The sequence below is a fragment of the Ursus maritimus genome, unplaced genomic scaffold, assembly GCF_017311325.1.
Source record: "Ursus maritimus isolate PB19 unplaced genomic scaffold, ASM1731132v1 scaffold_3, whole genome shotgun sequence".
NCBI classification, from domain to species: domain Eukaryota; kingdom Metazoa; phylum Chordata; class Mammalia; order Carnivora; family Ursidae; genus Ursus; species Ursus maritimus.
The window spans coordinates 34102051-34121204 of NW_024425563.1; the positions used below are offsets into that span (position 1 = coordinate 34102051).

Below are 19154 nucleotides of genomic sequence, written 5' to 3' on the forward strand. Positions count from 1 at the left end.
TCCATGTACATTTGTAGAGAATGTGTGTTCTGTTACTTTTGGGTGTAATGTTCTGTGTATATTAAGTACATCTGGTCTAATGAGCTGCTTAAGGACAATGTTTCCTTATTGATTTTCTGTCTGGATGATCTATCTGTTGATGAAAGTGGGGTATTAAAGTCCTGTACTGTTAGTGTATTGTTATTTCTTCTTTTGGGTCTGTAAATATTTGCTTTACATATTTAGGTGTTCCTATGTGGGTACTCAAATATTTAAAATGTTATATCCTTTTGTTGGATTGCCCCCTTTATCGGCATGTGATGATCTTGTCTCCTTTTACGGTCCTTGTTTTAAAGTCTATTTTTGCTGATCTAAATACAGGTACTCCAGCTTTCTTTTGGTTTCAATTTGCATGGAAGATCTAACCACCCCTTCACTTTTGGTCTGTGTGACTTTACATCTGAAGTGGGTCTACTATAGGCAGAACATAGATGAATCTTGTGTTTTCATTCAACACTTCTAATTGAAGAATTTAGTCCATTTACATTTAACTACTGATAGGCATGTACTTACTGCCATTTGTAAACTGGTTTTTTTGGCTGTTTTGTAGCTCTTCTGTTTCTTCCTTTCACTTGCTCTCTTCCTTTGTAACATGATTTTCTGTAGTGGTATGCTAAGATTAATCTCTTTTTCATATTTTGTGTATCTGCTATAAGTTTTTGCTTTGTGGTTAATGACATTTGTAACCGTTTATAACTTAAGTTTTAATGCATCCTAAAGCTCTTTTACTTTCCCCCTCTTTTTTGATGTCATATTTTACATCTTAACTACTCATTGTAGTTTTAGTTATGTTTACTACTTTAACCTTCATACTACCTTTATAAGTGATTAATCTGCCATGTTTACATTATTCTGAATTTTACTATATATTTACCTTTACCACTGAGATTTATACTTTCATATGTGTTTCTGTTACTAATTAGTACCCTTTTACCTCAGCTTAACGAAGTCCCTTTAACATTTACTGTAAGGCAGGCTTAGCTTTTGTCTGTCTGGAAAATGCTTTCTCTCCAGCACTTGAAATATATCTTGCCACTCCCTTCTGTCCTGCAAAGATTCTGCTGAAAAATCTGAGGATAGTCTATAGGGGTTCCTTTGGACATATGTTGTTTTTCTCTTCCTGCCTTTAAGATTCTTTCCTCTCTAACTTTTGACATAATGTGTCTTGGTGTGAGTCTCCTTGGGTTCATTATATTTGGAAATCTCTCGGTTTCCTGTATCTGGTTGTCTGTTTTCTTCACCAGGTTAGGAAAATTCTCAGCTATTACTTTTTCAAATAACTTTTCTGCCCCTTTCTCTTTCTGTGATCCCTTCAATGTGAATGTTGGCCCATTGATGTCACGTACCTCCCTCAAGATAGCTTTTTTTTTTTTTTTTCTTTCTGCTGCTCTGATGAGGTGAGTTGCACTGCCCTGTTTTTGAGTTCCTCATCATTTCTTCTGCTTCATATAGTCTGCTGCTGACTCCTGCCAATGAATTTTTCAGTTTGGTTTTGTATTCTTCAGCTCTGTGACTTCCATTTGGTAATTTCTTATGTTTCTTTCTTCTCCCAAGTTTGGTGAACATCTTTAAAACCATTATTTTGAACTCTTTGTCAGGCAAACTACTCAAGAACTTTTTATTAGGTTTTGTCTTATTCTTTCTTTTGAAACACATTTTCCTTGACTCTCTGTGTTGGCTTCTGTGCATTAGATAAAACAGCCACCTTGCCCAGTGTGAAGGAGTAGAGTGGCTTTGTGTAGCAGATAAATCTTATTGTTCAACCCTATCCTAGCTCTTGGTTGTCTCTGAAAACTTTGTGATTGTCCAACAGCCTACTTTATTTTTAGTGGCTCCCAGTGGTTGAGAGTGTGCTAAAACTTACCAATGTTCCAAAAGGAAGGATCTCAGTCAGCACCTAGATTCAAACTATTTAGAAGACAGACGCCTCCATCCCCTGCAACAGCAGCTTTTGAAGTATGCCAACATATATAGTCCTGTAGGATTACAGGTATGAATCCCACTGCCTTCCAAGGCTAGGCAAGCTAGAGGTGTCCACTGGGTGGCAGTTACAAAGATCAGAGCAGCAGATGGGTATACAAGTTTCTTTTGGGAGGATACTGGTAATCTGGAGCAAGGCAGAAGGAGAGCTTAAAGCATCCACAGGTCTGCGGCTCTGGTGTGCATAGCAGTAGGCCCCTAGTTACGTGCCCCCACCTGAAGCCTGCCCAAAGTCAAAGCTCATGTTAAGCAAATAGGCCTCTCTTGCAGAAACGCTAGGGGTATGTTTCAGTCTGCTATCTGTACAATGCCCTAGGAGTGGCAGCTGGCCAAGAACAGTCTCTCCTGGGTTTGTTAGTCTCTGGGACCCAGGAACACAGGCACTGCTATCCACCAGAGCTAGGCAATCAAGTGGTGTCCTTGGGCACCGGACACATGTATAAGCTCATCTTCTCCCAAAGACACTGGCACTCTAGATGACAAAGATAGTGCCCCACTGTGAGGTTTCTGGAGAGGATTACAGTGGGTTAGTTGGAGAAGGTCAGAGGGACAGCACCCACCATAAGGTGGTACCTGCCAGCTTCAGATCTCAGAGTACCCTCAACAACCCCTAGATGTGTGTTGAATTAGATGCCTGCCCCTTCTGACATCTGTTTATGCTAAAGAGTATTTGCTTATCTTAAGGTCTAGGTCTAACCTGTCCATCAGCTGCCTCTATACTGGGCCATGGGGCAGGTGGGTCCAAGAGCACAAGCCCATTAACAGCCTTTCCTCAGTTCAACATAGTCTTTTTTGGGTCTCAGGGATGCAAGGCCCATTTGTTTACAAAGCTAGATGGTTGGGGGCTCATCTATCAGATGCAGTCTTAAAGGTTAGGGTGCTGAATGTGGGGTTCAAACCCTTTGCTCTTCAGGGAGAAGCCCCAAGTTTTGAGTTCCCTCCTAGTTGTGTGTCACTGTGCCGTAGTGAGCTTTACGGCAGGACTGCTTCTCAGCCTCTCCTGCTTGCTTTGGGTGTGGGTTTTTTCTCTGTTGTACGTGAAGGATTCACATAGCTAGCTTGCAGGTTCTTTTTAGAAGAAATGGTTCCATGTGTGGCTATACATCTGGGTGTCCATGGGAGGAGGGGAGCTCAGAGTCCTGCACTGCCATCCTGAACAAGAACTCCCTAGGGCAGATGCCTAGTCACCCGTTAGTAGCCTATTACTGAACCCCACAGGATGGGCCAGGTTACTTGTGACACAAGATCTGGTGGGAACACACACAAGAAAAGGGAAGCGACAGTGTTCCCAGGGCAGGGGTCAGGCACTTGCACGTCTGGCGATCCAAAGGGCTGAGAGGCCGAGGCAGGACTGCGGTCCCGCAGCAGGGAGAGGTCTCCCACCGGCAAGAAGAGCCTTGCCTTGACAAGGCCCAGGATGTGCTCCCCGGTCCCGATAGAGGAGCCCGGCCCCTACCAGAGAGGCCCAGCAGTCTGACAGACACTCCAAGCAAGATACAGGGAACCAGCCAAGTAAAATGAGACACCAAAGCACATTTCAAAGCAGTGCACAGGAGGTAAAGCCTGTTATTGACGGAATTAATTTGTGAATCAACGATGGCATTGTTACTCTTTCCACATCCCTCCCTCTCCACCCATGTTATCTATTAATACCATTTGGGGTTGTTGTTGTTGTTTTTAAGCCTCAGATGACCAGGACAGCATGACACTGAAATTATACAGTATAAATACCTCCACCTTAATTTAGTGTACTAACAATTTCGGAGCCAAGAAAAGCCATGAACATGTTGTTTGTGAGTACGCCAATACTGACAAACCTGGTTTTCTCATCCAATAAAAATTCTGTAGCCTTGTTATTTTAAATTGTAGAAAATAAGATTAAAAACCCTCTTCCTGAGCTGCCTCTCGCTGCTCAGCACTTCATCAGGGCCACCCCGGCTGAGGTTTTCCTGAGTCACAGCTCAGTGCCTAGGGTGGCCATTCAGGCCAGCAAATGTCAGAACGACTGGAAGAAATGCCACAAGTGTCTGTGGTGGTTGTCTGGCTGGCTGGTTTTGGTGAGGTTTCTAGCAACGAGGAAAGGACATTCTTGGGGGGTACAAAAACCTATTTTCTAAGTCTTGACTCTGTCACTAATTGGTAAATGACCTTGAACAAATCCTTTCACTGTCTATATGCACATAAGAAGAAAAAATGATCTCCAAATTCTTTCCAGGCACTAAGTTTCTATGAAAGTCTAGCTCAGGGTCTTTTCTTGGCCTTGAACACAGCCAGACATTACTTGGCCTAACGCAATATTCAAAGTAAAGTTAAGTAATGCTGAATATGTGTCGGCCCTCGTTGACTAAGCTGGCTAAGCCCCAGGAGCAGGTGGTCCGATGGCCTGTGTTAGGTGAAGAGAAGGTAGAGGTGGTTCCAGGTAGTGGGGAGGTTATTCAAAGGCACACAGGCAAGAACAAGATAGTTTAGAAATGCAAGTGGTTCAGTATTAGTTGGGGCAGGGAAAACCATCAATTTTCCATTTTAGAAAGGAGGCAGCAGGAGAACATCAGTGAGAATATGGTGTCAGGAGGGTCAGGTAAGGTGACTTTAAGGAATGTAATGGGGTTAGTAGGAGTTGCTAAGACAACAGATGAGACAATGATGGGAAGAGAATAGACAAGTATGACTGGTTTCTGGAGCCATTTACCAAGAAAGAAACCTGGGAAGAAAAACAGTATATTTAAAATCCTTTGGGGAGTCACCTGGGTAGCTCAGTCAGTTAAGAGTCATCCAACTCTTGGTCTCAGTTCTGATCTTTATCTGAGGGTGTGAGTTCAAGCCCCACACTGGGCTCCACGTTTGGCTGTGGAAACTACTCAAAGGAACCTACTTAAAAAATAATAACAGACACGGTAAGTCTGAAGCTACTCAAATGGAAATGTCCAAGAGGTGGCTGGAGACACTGGCCTAGAGCTTAAGAGACAGAAGGATTCAGGCTAGGAAGTGACAGGTAGCTGAAATTCTTGTAGCGAATGAAATTATTAAGGTGTCCAGGGAGAATTACATCATTTGAGAAAAGGACTGAAAAAAACTGAGGACTTACCAAGGACCTAGAAACTCCAGGGAAGGGGGGAGACATGGAAGCAAGAAAGAAAAAGATTTCACGGAGATTGTGTCAAATACTGTGCTTAGCCAGAGAAGTTCCAGTGATGTGATAGGAATGGAAGTGAGTAGCAGTGGGAAGAGGAGTGATTGAAAAATGAGGAAGTAGAGACAGCACATGCAGATATCCTTTCAAGAAATCTATGCAGAGAAAGCGTCTTCTCCCCCTGGAGAGCGAGGGAAAGCTTCCGAGAGTTTCATTTGAAGACAGTGGCAACTGAACAGAACAGTCATTGTGGAAAATAGAGCAGGTCTGCTTGTCTGCGTAGGTCACTGCAGTGTCCCAGTCCCCAGAAGGGTGCCTGCCCCCAAGCAGGCTCGGTAATGATGTGTCGAATGAATGAGGGACATACCAAAAGTTCGCTGAGGGATTGTGAAAGTCCAGTTGAGACCCAAGACCACACAAGGGTCATGATGGTGATTTTTATGGTCGAGGTTTCCAGCTCCCTGGTACACAGAGAAGTTGAAAAAGGCAGGCTAGATTTTGGTTCTAAAAGGCAGGTATGCTGGAGGGACAGGGTCTCAAGCAAGTTAGGAAGTTCAGCAAGGGACCCAAGTATCTTTGGGAGGCCAGGTCTATGTAATGGGCTCAACTGGGGTTCAAGAGCCAGTATGTTCATACTTTTTAAAAACCATACTTTCAGTCAGAAATGAGTAACCAGATCATCAAAAGCACTAGTTTGAAATGGGACTGCTCTCCAGACTCTAGTACCCAGGCCTGGGCACAGGGCACATCCTTCAATACCTGTTGACTTCATGAAATTCATTTGTATGGTCTGAGGTGGAGATTACTTTTGGTTTCACTTCATCTTCTCCTGTCACTCTACAGAATACATTTTCCAGGAGATATTTCCCACAGATGTTGAAAAGTTCTTTCTAAAATAACTACTTTTCTGTCATTCCAATTTCTGCATCCCTCACTGAGCATAATTATTAGGAAAAAAAAAAATAAACTTCAGCTTCTAGTGTCAACTTTAAATTATGTTATGTTATGGGGATAGTATTCCCCAAGAGGTCCAGTTCTTCCAGTTTGATTTCCCAAGAGAATTCAGAGTTGAAATTTAATAGGTCTTTGGAAAACTAGTATATTAATCCATTTGGCTCTTTTCTTTCAATTATTTTCACATGCAGGCCCCTCTCCCCCCAATTCCTGGATTTCTCAGTCTTTGAGGAGACAACTATTTGTATGAATATTTTCCCTTACAAAGGAAGGCATATCATTAATTTCCCTGAGCAAACTGTTTTCTAATTCTTCCATTTTATTCTTCTAATTGCCTCCTCTACCTACCTGAGACAATGTCCACCACCTTCCATTTTTGCTTCGGTCACATGTAGGAGAAGTAGGGAAGCCAGTACAAATGACTAGGTTCCTGTGCTGGGAAGTGGGCCTGAAGCCACACTATGTTAATTACAATCCCTTAGGAAAACTTGCCCAAGACCCCGGAAACAAAATTTTCACCAGGTTGTTGACTTTTGATACATTTCCTCTGTTTTCTCCTGTACTTATTTATGGAGAGTTAATATTACCCAAATTGTGGCATGCAAAACCACAGAAATAATTTTCTCCATGCCTCTGTATCCTGATATTGCTGACTATGCTGTGGTTAAAAAACAAATAATTTTACTAAAGTATGCATGAAAAGGTAAACAGGAGAACAGTGGTTACTTTGGAATTTACTATTTAACATAGTTTTTTAAGGTGGAAATTTGGGTATATCTTTTACAATTATGAACAAAAAAAAATGCAGAGAACACAGATTTTTTAATAGCTTATGAAAACTACACCCAGAAATGTAACGTTACAAAGGAAATTCTACAAAGAACGCTTAGGATGTAGCAAAGCAGGTATTTTTTTTTTCCATGCCCTGGACAAAATATTTTAAAATAATGATTTCAAAGGAAACCAATTATGCTGAAATAGTTATTAAAAGTTGAGGTAGAATAAAAATATAAGTATGTGCTTCTTCTCACACATCAATAACAAGATGCAGTGGTGATCTGATTACTACTATAATTTTACAGTAGTGATTAGCCTAAGTGATATCTCAGGATTTCTCCAACAATGGTAACAGGATATGAAAATATCACTGACCAAAAGGTACTACTAATGCTACTGAAGTTTATTATTTCCATTTATAATTGAAGGAAATGCTAGATTTTAAGTATAGAAGTTTTAAGTTTTGTGGTTTTTTTCTTCTCAAAGTCATGGACTACTCCCAAAGCTAAGAACCCCTCAACTGGAGGATCCTAAGTGAATCTTTCAAAAAGCTTCCTAGTGTGTATTATAAGAAAACACTGTACCTTGCAAGAATTTTTCAGGAATAAGGCAAATTTATACCATCAGCTCCCTCTCTAGCCTATTTTATACTATAGTAATTGAGAGTTATACAAATTATAAAAGGTCCTCAAAAAGTACTAATTTAACACCGTATTTGGTATTAAAATTAGTGAAAACCTTTCCAAGAGAAACTGTACACATTTCTAGGTTACTTCAATTGTTTATTTATTTGACAGAGATAAAGACAGCCAGCAAGAGAGGGAACACAAGCAGGGGGAGTGGGAGAGGAAGAAGCAGGCTCATAGCTGAGGAGCCTGATGTGGGGCTCGATCCCATAACGCCGGGATCACGCCCTGAGCCGAAGGCAGACGCTTAACTGCTGTGCCACCCAGGCGCCCCCAATTGTTTAAAATTACATTCTCAAATGACCCTGAGTCCAAACAGTGAAACAACTATGTATTCTGATAGACATCAACTCAAATATCCTGAGAGTCTAATTCAATCTAGAAAAAGAAATCATTGTTTAAAAAATCTTGGGTCTTAGCTTAAAGGAAATAGCCCTGAAAATCTCCGTGTACCCATCATACTGACAAACATACATGTTAAGAATAAACCTACTGGAAAATAATATTAAAACATCACTATTGAAAATGTCATGAATCACTGCCATTTGGGTTCCTCTAAATTGCAACAAATTGTTCAATGAAATCATGCAAAACTGAGGGAGAGAAAGTGAGAAAAATGAGGTGAGACAGACTGGGGGGAGGGGCGATGAGAGAGACAGGCAGACAGAGATAAGGAAGGTGTACTCTGGAGTAACTAACAACCAAAAGGAGCCAAAACTTGGCTTGCAGGCCAGATCTGCAAAGATAGAAGCTTCTCTAGGGACAAAACAAACCTATTCCTAGAGATGAAGGACACCCTTTTGTTCCTGTTCCTTTGGCATTATCTTTTTTTAACATGTTCCAAATTAATTTCCCCCCAATATTACAATTCTCTATTCTTAAACATTTTAGTGTGTACTTAGTGAAACAATAGATTTTTTTGAGTATATAGAGATGACGATGAAGGCCACCAAAGGAAAGAACTAAAAGAACATAGTAAAACACAGAGTAAAAAAAAACCCAGGAATTTTATGAAGGCACCAAGACAAAAAAATACACAATACAGTATCATCGAGAGGATGATGATGATACAAGAAGTATCATCTTCAACTTTTAGTTGAAGTCAAAGGAACATGAATGTAACCCAGTTACACTTAACATTTTGAATTTTCTTTCTTCCAGATTGTCTATGGGCAGACCACGTGACATTTGGACATAAATTAAGGTATGGATTACACATCAGTATTTTCTTCGTGAGCTTATCTAAATATTTTTATTCTTCAAACCTCAGAAACTGAACTAATCTGAACTAATTTTTTTTTTACAAAAATACTGTAGCTAAAGTGGTAAATTTTAGGTTAAAGTGAAATACAAAATGTCTTGATTTATCGTGAGCCTCTGAGATAGTTTTGCTGTAAGTGGTCACCTCCGATATTTGAAGACAAAAATTATATCCAATGAGCAATACTTTGATACTATTTTCCCTCTGTATACTTCACAAACTGCAAGAGACTCATGAGTCATCAGCCAGTTTTTGTCAGAAGATTCAAAACATCCTGCACATTCTGTATCTTTTCCCAAAAACTTCCTCCTTTGAGAATTGTAGTATTACGCAGTGTCTAGTGCTATTATTGTAACCATGAAATAATTTTTTGAAATCCCTCTAAAACGAATGGAAACTTTTATCATAATTAACATCATTCCAAATGATAAAATATTTTCTTAAAATGGAAGGTTTCCAAAACTGTAAATCCATGCCAAGTCCTACTGGTCATCTGAAAGATACCCGGCTGAGTAAATGTATAGGGCCTGCCCTAGCATAGTGCTTATACGTAGGAGGCACTTTCTAAGATCACCTTAAAGCATGGCTGCCTTCTTTTAACGCTCCAAAATCTGTGAAGGATATAATATAGTTACACAGATATCAATAACTACAACCGAAGGCACATTGTAGCAGATCGCCTCCCCTCTCTCCGACTCCAGGACATCCTGCTCTCACCTTAAGGAGCTCATTACCAGTAACAACCAACCAGTATCTCCCATTTTTAAAAACATTCCCCTTCAGCAAAATTCCTTGAACCACCGTAGCCTAGACTTGCGATCTTTACTTCCTCTCTTTTCACTCTAGAACCGACTTTAATCAGACTTTTGTCCCCATCACAACACCAAAAGTATGAAGGTCACCACTGACCTTCAATGTCAGGGGTCACCTCTCACTCATCTTTTTGGATTTCTCCGTTGCATTTGACTCTTGAAACACTCTGTTCATTTGGTTTCCAAGCTGTCCCTCTTTCATGGTGCCTTCTTCTCCATCACCAGTTACTCATCCTTTTTAAATGGTTCCTCTTCCTTTTCTGACGTCTCCATATTGGAGTAGTCCAGGGCTCCTGCATCCTGAGCAGTGGTTCTTAACTCTGCATGCATACTGAAATCCTGTGGGGAGCTTCTAAAGGAAACTCCTACCTTAGCCACCCCTACTGCATTCCAACTGAATCAGAATCTCTGGGGGCAAAGCCCGAAGAGTGGTACTTTGCTTCCTACTCCTTTGGCCCAGAAGCTCTTACTCCAAATTCTCAGATGCCAGGGTTGAGAACCCTAGCCTAGGGGATGCCATCCACCGAACATTCTATACCTTGATGACTCATAAAATATACCTCACGCTGCAGACCGATCCTCATTCCAGACTCCTCCTTTCACATCACCACTTAAATAAGGGGTATCTCAGATCCACATCCATGACCAAGATCCTTCTCTTCCTCCACCAACGAAACCTTGTTCTTCCCATAGCCTTCCCCTCTCCATTAATGACAACTCATTACTTTAGACTGCTTAGGCCAAAAACTTGGGAGTCATCCTTAACTTTTGTCTCTCACACTGAAATCTCATCATTCAGTAAATCTTATGCTGCCTTCAAAATACATTCCTGTGCAACATCTCACCACCTCCATCACTGCCGCCCTGATCCGGCACAGAGCAGGCCTCTTCAGCCCTCAGCTGTCTAGAGTGGGCTCTCAGCACCAGAGGCAGGTGATGCTTAAAAATGTCCTTCATCTGTTCAAAATCCTTACAATAGCTTGTCGGCATCCCCGTTATCTGCTCTCCCCTCACTATTCAAATGTCTTAGAGACGTTTGATTATAGAGTAAGATGTCTGAAGGTGTCCAATGTCTTTACAACACAAGAGGTAAGAGGATTCCATTACCATCTTTCCTAAAGACTTGAGGAAAAGAATCACATCTTTTGTCAGATTCTCAAAGAAGCCAATAAACCAAAAATGAATTGCTGTGTAAAAGACTATCATAATCAATATTCCAATATATTATAGGTTAGGTCTTAACCTTTTCAAGCTTTTGCTTGCAATAGTAATTCAGTCAAGAGTAGGCAACATTAAAAGATATTAACCTGTCTACTATTTTTCTGGATTATGCAGTAGTTTCCTTACTCGTGTTTCCTATACTTTTCTTTTTAACTGCTGTTTTTACTTGTTGATGTTGTATTTCCTTTCTTATATACACACACACTCTATATATATACTCTCTATATATATCTAGTATTATACTTATTTATAAGCTATGATAAATTCTAAAGTATAAGAAGCTCTAAATTTCCATCACCTGGTAGTCCAAAATGCAACAGTCAGAAATTTGGAACTCAGAATCCTAACTGCCCACCCTACCAATGCCTTCCATTCGAATGCCAGTTCTCCTGGAATGAGGTAGGAGTGGGGGCGTGAGATGGGCCTTTAATCACTTGAAGTTTTAGACTTCCTCATACCCAGTCATTCCACAGAAGTTACTCCGAAGGCTTCTAAGATGAATCAATCACACAACAGAGTCATCTAGGTTAGCAATTCAGTAAATGCTTCTCTGGTCGCTCAGTTCTCTTGCTTTGAATAATGGATATACAACTGCCTAATTCAGTATCACTGAACTCAAGAGCTGAACTCTGAAGAACCTATATGCTGGCTTGTCAGGAAGTTAACGTTACTAACCTTTTTATATAGTCAAACGTCTCCTCTCTCCTGGATCCTTTCCATCGAAATGTAAACTCATTCAAAGCTTTTCCATCTTAAAATGAAATAACATCTAACAAAACAACCTCCCTGGACCCACACTTCCAGCCTAGACTTTAACCTTTCTATAACTATTGTTATCAGTGTGTTTCCTCAACATTCCACAACCCACATCATTCCGGCTTCTCCATGAAAATGGCTCTCAATTAGGTCACCAAATGACGTCCACAATGAAATCCCACAGAATTATTTCAGTATTCATCCTGCTAAAACATTCTTTCCATGACACTAGCCTTTCCAATTTTTTTCTCAGCAAGATAATCACCCTCCTCTCTTTGCCTCTGACCTCTCCCATAGGTTACCTTATCAGTGTCTTGGCCTCACTACGACTTACTCTATTTGACATCACCTGTGGAGAAGAGTCTGAACTTTCCATGGCAGCATCTCCCAAGCACGCAAGTTGAACGCCCCTTCCCAGCCCACCAAACTGGCTGGCCTCCAGTGATCCCGGAGTCACTTAGTTTTCAGCCATCTGATCTTTTCTCTTAAATCTCTTAAGAAAACTCCTCCAAATTCACAGTTTCCAATATTCTATGAGAATATAAATTAGCGTACTTGGTTCTAACTCCTTCCAAGCTCCAAAGTGTGTATTTCCGAATGCTCTTGGAGTGTAGATCATCATTTACTCAACTCATGGTCATCCTCAAACTATACTGAGCTATTCATGATTTCCTAATTTCTATTCACTTTCCCAACTAATAATTGAACTAGAAAAATAAGGACAGTCCTGATTAGGACGGATGTCTGACTGCTGTTCAGTTCTACTCACTTTTAACCCTGGGCTGGGACTCAGCTCTTAATCCTGAAACCCTCAAGAAAACCTCCAGTTCTCATTGCTCACATTCAGCAAAAGTCTTCTCCGTGCTGACACCACCTAAACTTTTCATCACGTATGCAAAAATTAAAACAATGGTGCATTAATAGGGTCCTAAGATTTATTCAATTTTTCCATTAAGCTCTTATTCTGAAGCTGGGTTTCTAAGAGCTGGATTTCTAAATAGTCTCCTCACTCTGCCACCCCACACCCCAGAGCTTCCTGACCAATCTATCTGTATCTCCATTGTTTTATTTCCTCCCCACCCACCTCCTGAGTGAATGCTAAGTTAATTTAAATTGTTAGAGCAAAGGTCTAAGCAACGTGTCTACAAAACCCAGAAGCCAAAGGTAAACGAGGTGAAATTCATACATAGCTGATGGCTTCTCTCTCTTCTTTCACCTGGCCTGCAGAGCGCTCAGCTCTTTCAATCTGAGGTGTTTCAAATGTTAAATTATATGTATTTCAGGACCTTATAAAATCTTTTCTGTGCTCATCAAACTGATGGGTCTGAGGATAATTTACTCTAGAACATAAATTATAGAGTTAACTTATTTTCCTAAACTCTAAAGGAAGTGCGTTTGTTTAAATATTTGCATTTGGCCCTAAAGACACACTTACCATTTATAAATACTTTGGATAGATAATTGGTTCAATTTTTAAAAAACAGCTGATTAAATAAGTGAGTAAAAATGATTTATATGTGAGGAATGATTTATCCTTTGACACCGTCAGCTTTGATCATGCCTTCTTTCCTCACACACCCATCTCACTGTATTACTGTTGTTCCATTTCGTTTGTTAGTTGAGCAGTAAAATTTACTAAAAGCCTGTTTTCCACTGGACTGGCAAATACTGCCTCGGAAAGCAGAATTCTAAACCTTTCTCCCACACAATCATTTTGACATGGAATGGAAGGCACTGTGCCTGAGAAAACAGCACAAAACAAAACACCATCCAAGCAAATGAAGTATTTTGAGGAATGCAGCAACGTATCTTGCCAAAGCCACAGAAAGTTTGTTTCTGGAAGCTCAGATTATAACACCACGGTCATATCATAAAATCCTATTATTCATCCACTAAAATACTTGTATTTCTATAATTACAGGCAAAACTGACATTTTTATGGGGGAAAATGTAAGATTTTATATTATGTAACTGAGAATGAACAATTTAATTTGAATTTTACCTTTTTTCCTGGTTTTAGGAGTTGGGAGCATGTTGTTGACTAAACACCTCAAGGAATGATGAGGGTGAGAGGCAAAAGTTCGGTTCGCCTGGCTCTGACCTCATATTTGCACTCGTATGGCTCCATATTCTCTCCCTTGAGGATGTCAGCCACTCTGAGTTTCACCCACGATGTCTATGGATTGTTGAAGAACAGGTACCTATGTTCTCAGGTTTATACTCCTTACTTGCTTCAGCATCAGCTGAACACTTACTATAAGCCAGGCTCCAGGCTCTGCTGGAAATTAGAAGAGTAAGACAGAGGCTTTGCCTTCAGTGAGATTAGGTTTTAGTGCAGGAAGACAGATAAACTTCCGCATCACTGTGCATGTGGAAGGTGCTACGGGGACGCAGAAGCGGGGCAATGAGCACAAAACTGACATCAGGGGATGATGCCCAAGTTAAGTTCTGCAAACAATGTGCACAGGTCACAAAGGCAAAGAAAATCATTAGAACATTCCATGCTCAGGGGAGAGAAGCAGCCAGGGCATTTAGTTGTGCCACTTAACCGCAGGTCCAGGGCCCTCTAACGATCGCAGTAAAGGCATACTTTCAAACACATGGAGTTATGGCAAGGTTTGCAGATGGTAAGGACGGTAGGGGGGGGCAGACCTGTCTGATCACCTTGTGAGCTTTTCAGACTGTCCTGCTGAGTTCTGCTAAATCCCCTTTGAAGGCTGTGTGCCCCACCCAGACACTCCCATTCAGGCCTGTGCTCCTCCGGCTGACACTCCCATGCCCTGTCCCTCTTGTATATACAGTGACAAACTACTACACTACGAATACAAGGGGAAATACACCAAAAGAGGGGAGGAGGCAGAGTCTAAAAAGGTAGGAAGCCAACAGGATAGTTAGAAGAAGGGGAAGCAGAGAGAATTAGTAAAATTTGAAGACTGGGCTTAGGTCCCTCCAAAGGCTTCCTAGAGCGTGGTAGCATCCCAGCTCAGCAAGTCTAAAGTAATTCATCACGTCACGTATGGCAGTTCTTCCTAACAAACACGCGAAAGGACGGTAAAGGCAGTTGGTGTGTGGTGCTCACTACGTAGCCCATTGAACCCATGGAACTTCTGCATTATGGAGAGAAAAGAATTTTTTTCAAAGAAATGCATACTGGCTATAAAATGGCGTCCTTCCTAGAAGCAGGAAGAGCAGGACATCCCAGGATTGCTGTGGACTTATCCTTTGTCACATTTCCAGTCATATTGCTCCTCATTCAGCTTTGACAACAGTGAAATGCTTATGCCTCTCTGAACAAAACACAGTCATTCAGAACACCCCCTGAGCCGTGCAGGTCTCCCTCTACCCTATCTATCGAGTCACCATCCAGGCACTGTCTTCTCCAGGAAGTTAACCCCTGTGAGCTCCTTAAGTGTCACTGCTGTCATTGTCATCAAACACTTCCTCTGGGCCAGACTGCTGTTCTAACTCCAAGGAATTCGACAGCAACTCCTCTTTACAACAATCCTATGAAGTAGGTACGAATAACATCCCCATTTTACATTGAAAACACTGAGGCATAAAGCCTACCCCAGGACACATTGCTAAAGCCAATATTTGAACACCAGCAGACTGCTTCCAGCACCTGTGCGCTCCTCACTAGGCCACATGGCATCTGCGTGATTAAAAATGAGACGGATCCGGGGTGCCTGGGTAGCTCGGTCGGTTAAGCGTCTGCCTTCAGTGCGGGGGTCCTGGGATTGAGCCCCACACGGGGCTCCCGGCGCAGCAGGTAGTCTGCTTCTCCCTCTGTAACTTGTCCCTTGCTTGTGCTCACTCTCTCAAATAAAATCTTAAAAAAAAAAAAAATCCTAGGTACTGCTACATCCAGGTTCTTGACTGTCTTGTTCAACATTTATGTGCTATGAGCGTCTGGAGTTGGACATGTATACATGACGGCACATTAACCTGAAAGGTATAAAATCTGATCTAAAAACATCTTTGTTGAAACTTAAGTTTTACACAAATACAGAGCTGTAACTGGCACACCTGAAATGTTAGGATTTAGTGTTCCTATGGTAAGAAAAGTGTCTTAGCGTCTAATGAAAACCCTTGGCAATTTGAATATTATATGATACTAAATTATACTATAATTATTTCAAAGGTCAAGAATCTTAAACATTTAGTCTTAAAACTCTCCACCTGGGTGATGCAATCAGAAAATTAAAGTATGTATGAAAATATTTAATTATACAAAACAAGTAGAACTCTACCTATTTAATATCCTTTAAATAAAAGGTACAATATTTTCCAACATGGGTATTTTTTTTCCTCTATTGCATAAAAGGGACTTTTTAAAATAACATTTTCTAATGCATACGAGTACACATTTTCCAGTGCTCGTTTGAAGGAAGAGTGGGATAAAGGTGTGCGAAATAGAACACTGTATCACCTGATCTGGCAGGAAACTCTAGAAAGCTACTGTACTGGGCACCAGGATAAATTAATAAACACAACGGACTCATCTGAGTCCAGCCTCTTCAGGAGATTACTGCCTGATTGATTGATAGGAAAGGAAAACAAGCACAGGTCAAAAGTGTGCAAATTCTTTTGAAAATTTTAGGAGGCAAAGAGCCCTGCCTAACCCACCAGTAACCCGGTCAACACTGGATGCGGTGTGGGAATGACCAGTCATTACCTTGACCTTACGGAACTCCAAGGTGTGTCTGCGGTTGAATCTCATTTCCACCACATACCAACTGATCTGGGGTGGGGGGGGGGTTCACTTGACCTGTCTGTGCCTCAGTTTCATTTACAATGAGATAATTACATAGAGTTGATGGACTCACAGTGCTATCGGGAGGGTACAAGGAGATCATGAGTGCAGCAGGAACACAGAATGAATAACTCACGAACCAACAGAGCTTAAAAAGAGAACTGATGGTGCGCGTTTCTACTTGCACTCAGGCCGAACCTAAGCCACAGTTAGAGCTTAGAAGATCTTGCCAACACACGGACTCCAGTACGGGGCTAGGTCAGTCTTTAGCTCTGTGGGAGCAAGGGGCCCCCAACTTAGGGTTTTTCTAAACTTGATCAGCCAAGAGGCCCCTACTTCTTTTAATGAAGTAACATGAAATAGTTACTTAATTCCATCATCTGAGCCAGAAAAATGCCCCTCTACTTGTCACTGTTCTTTCTGTGCAACACAAAAATAACCACAAGCACCGTTTGTCCAGAAAAAACACACATTGTCAAACTGCGGTTAGCTGATTTTGAGGTTTACGGTGAATGACTTTGCTATTCATGTGCTCATTTTACTGGGAGAGAAACAGGCACAGACCATAAAGACTGAAGAAAATGTAAAACAAAAACAAAACTGAGAAAACTATTAAGCCCCTCTGTATTTTTTGAATACTTTCTGTCCATTTTTATTCATATCCTAAATCAAGCCCATTCAAGACCTACTGTTCTGATATACAGACCTCCTGAAATCCAGACGCCAGCCCTGTGCATCCAGACCATCCCGGCCCTTGCCCGGTCCCCCTCTGCGGGCATACGGTTTCTGCTCCACCAGGAATCCCGTCTTCCGTCGAGCAAGAAACCCGCCCCGCAGTGGAGCAGTTCTGCTGTGAGGATAGCATCCCAGAATCTTGGAACCCATGCTAACTTGGAAGATTTCTCCTCCCAACTCTTTTATAGAAAAAGCAGCCCCAGAGAAGCCCGAGTCACCCAGAGGGCTGGTGGCCGCACTCGCAACGTCGGTTCTTTCACTTGCCATCTGCCCGTTCTGTCCTTTTTTGTTAAGCCACAGCACATTTGCCAGTGAAGAAACCTAACTTCAAAACTGAAAAGTCAGGGCTCAACTTTAAACAGCATCAAAAAGCATGAGGACACCTTAGAGACTACATATGAACCGGGACAAAGACATTTTCGTCTGGATTTGAGCAATCACAACACCTGGAACATACAACTGGCTAAGTTCCATAGCCTCACAGCCAAGTTCTGGACAGGACACGCTACAATATACTTAGACCTCTTCATTTGTGTTCTGTAGGACTCGTACCCCCAGTCCAATATGGAAAGCATTTTGTGATAAAGAGCAGGATTATCCTTAGTCCTTATCCCCCTTGTACACTCACGGGACTGAGTGAGGGAGAAGGAGACAAAGGGGGAGAGTAGAACTCTTTCAACACTACTGATTTGCCTCGTCTTTTGTATGTTACCTAGGAGGCTGCATTCCTGGGGCGCCTGGGTGGCTCTGTTGGTTAAGCGTCTGACTCCTGATTTCAGCACAGGTCATGATCACAGGGTTGTGGACTGAGCCCGTGTCGGGCTCCATGCTGGGTATGGAGCCTGCTTAAGACACTCCCTCTCCTCCTCGCCCCACTCACAGTCTCTCTCTTCCTCTCTCTCCAATAAATAAAAAATCTTAAAAAAAAAAAAAAAGCGTTCCTCCATCAGAAATAACTTCAGACATGGTATTAAAAATAAGAAAATGAAAAATTTTGTACCAATTCCATAAGCTATTTCAAGTTGGACTGATATGCACCTTGGAGGATGGATAGATCATTCTTTAAAATAAGTAAATATCAAATGGCAAATAAGAGGTTAAGGCTGTAATAAGTAAATTCAAATGTATAAAACAAGTAGATTTCAATTATTTCACCCAATCACCTAAAAGCAAAGATACTCTAAAGAAAATTGCATTGCCTTCCCAACTCCTCTGAGAGCCAGTTTAGTTAACAGCCTACCTCTGCTTCAGAGATGACCATACAGCTTACATGTCAAACTCATTTTAAAGTGTCAATCATGTCCCTTTCAATCTAATTAGTTTGGAAAGTAGTGTCACTGACCTAGAACTATGCAGACCATTTATTATCATATCATTTGATCAACCTAACACTTTACCTCAGTTGAGTCTGAGACACCTGTAGCCAAAATGTAATATCCTTTCTCCCACTCAATCCTGGTAACTCTCGATACAATTTCCTATTTACAACTCAATTTATCTCTATGAATAAGCATGGCCAACTTCACAGAAGCATCGACAGAATCTGCCTTATTTAAGATTTCATGGTAATTAAAATTGAAAGGTAAGGGGAATAAGAAAAATCCGATACAGCTGAACTAGCGGGGGGGAAAGATACATCTACATCTATATTTAGAAAACAGATTTGAATTTCCGGATCCCAAGAACTGCTAAAGGAGAGGAAAGAGGAAGAACAGAGGAACACGGATAGGCTGGCAGAAATGTGGGACCTTATACATGGTAGGAAGACTATACTTTTTGAAAGAAAATATAATATGGCAAGCTGTTTGTATAAAAGGAGTCTGTGGGTTTTAAACCCACTGTCATCAGATGTTTGTATTATAATAAAGAAAACCTTTCTCAGGTTCCTAGTATTTAACCTGACTTTGACCTGGCCAAGGGCAGGATGAAGCAGAACTGAAGACATAATAAGTAGCTCCTGAGAGGTCAGAGAGTACCCAGGCACCTCCGCGGGAGGAGCTGAAGGCCAGAGCACAGTGAGCAGGAATGGGGGGGGGGGGGGGGGGGGGGG

At 41.4% G+C, this 19154-nt stretch overlaps 1 protein-coding gene and 1 long non-coding RNA gene across 2 annotated transcripts in view; one reads left to right on the plus strand and one right to left on the minus strand.

Annotated features, from left to right (window-relative positions):
• LOC121105813 overlaps positions 1-15367 on the plus strand; it is a 71271-nt gene extending 55904 nt beyond the window's left edge. The window contains exons 2-3 of the long non-coding RNA XR_005838525.1: positions 8728-8770; positions 13637-15367. This is a non-coding gene — a long non-coding RNA (uncharacterized LOC121105813). The remainder of the gene's footprint in view (positions 1-8727; positions 8771-13636) is intronic.
• The window catches only part of MDFIC (MyoD family inhibitor domain containing), an 85974-nt gene that overhangs the window by 13393 nt on the left and 53427 nt on the right, over positions 1-19154 (minus strand).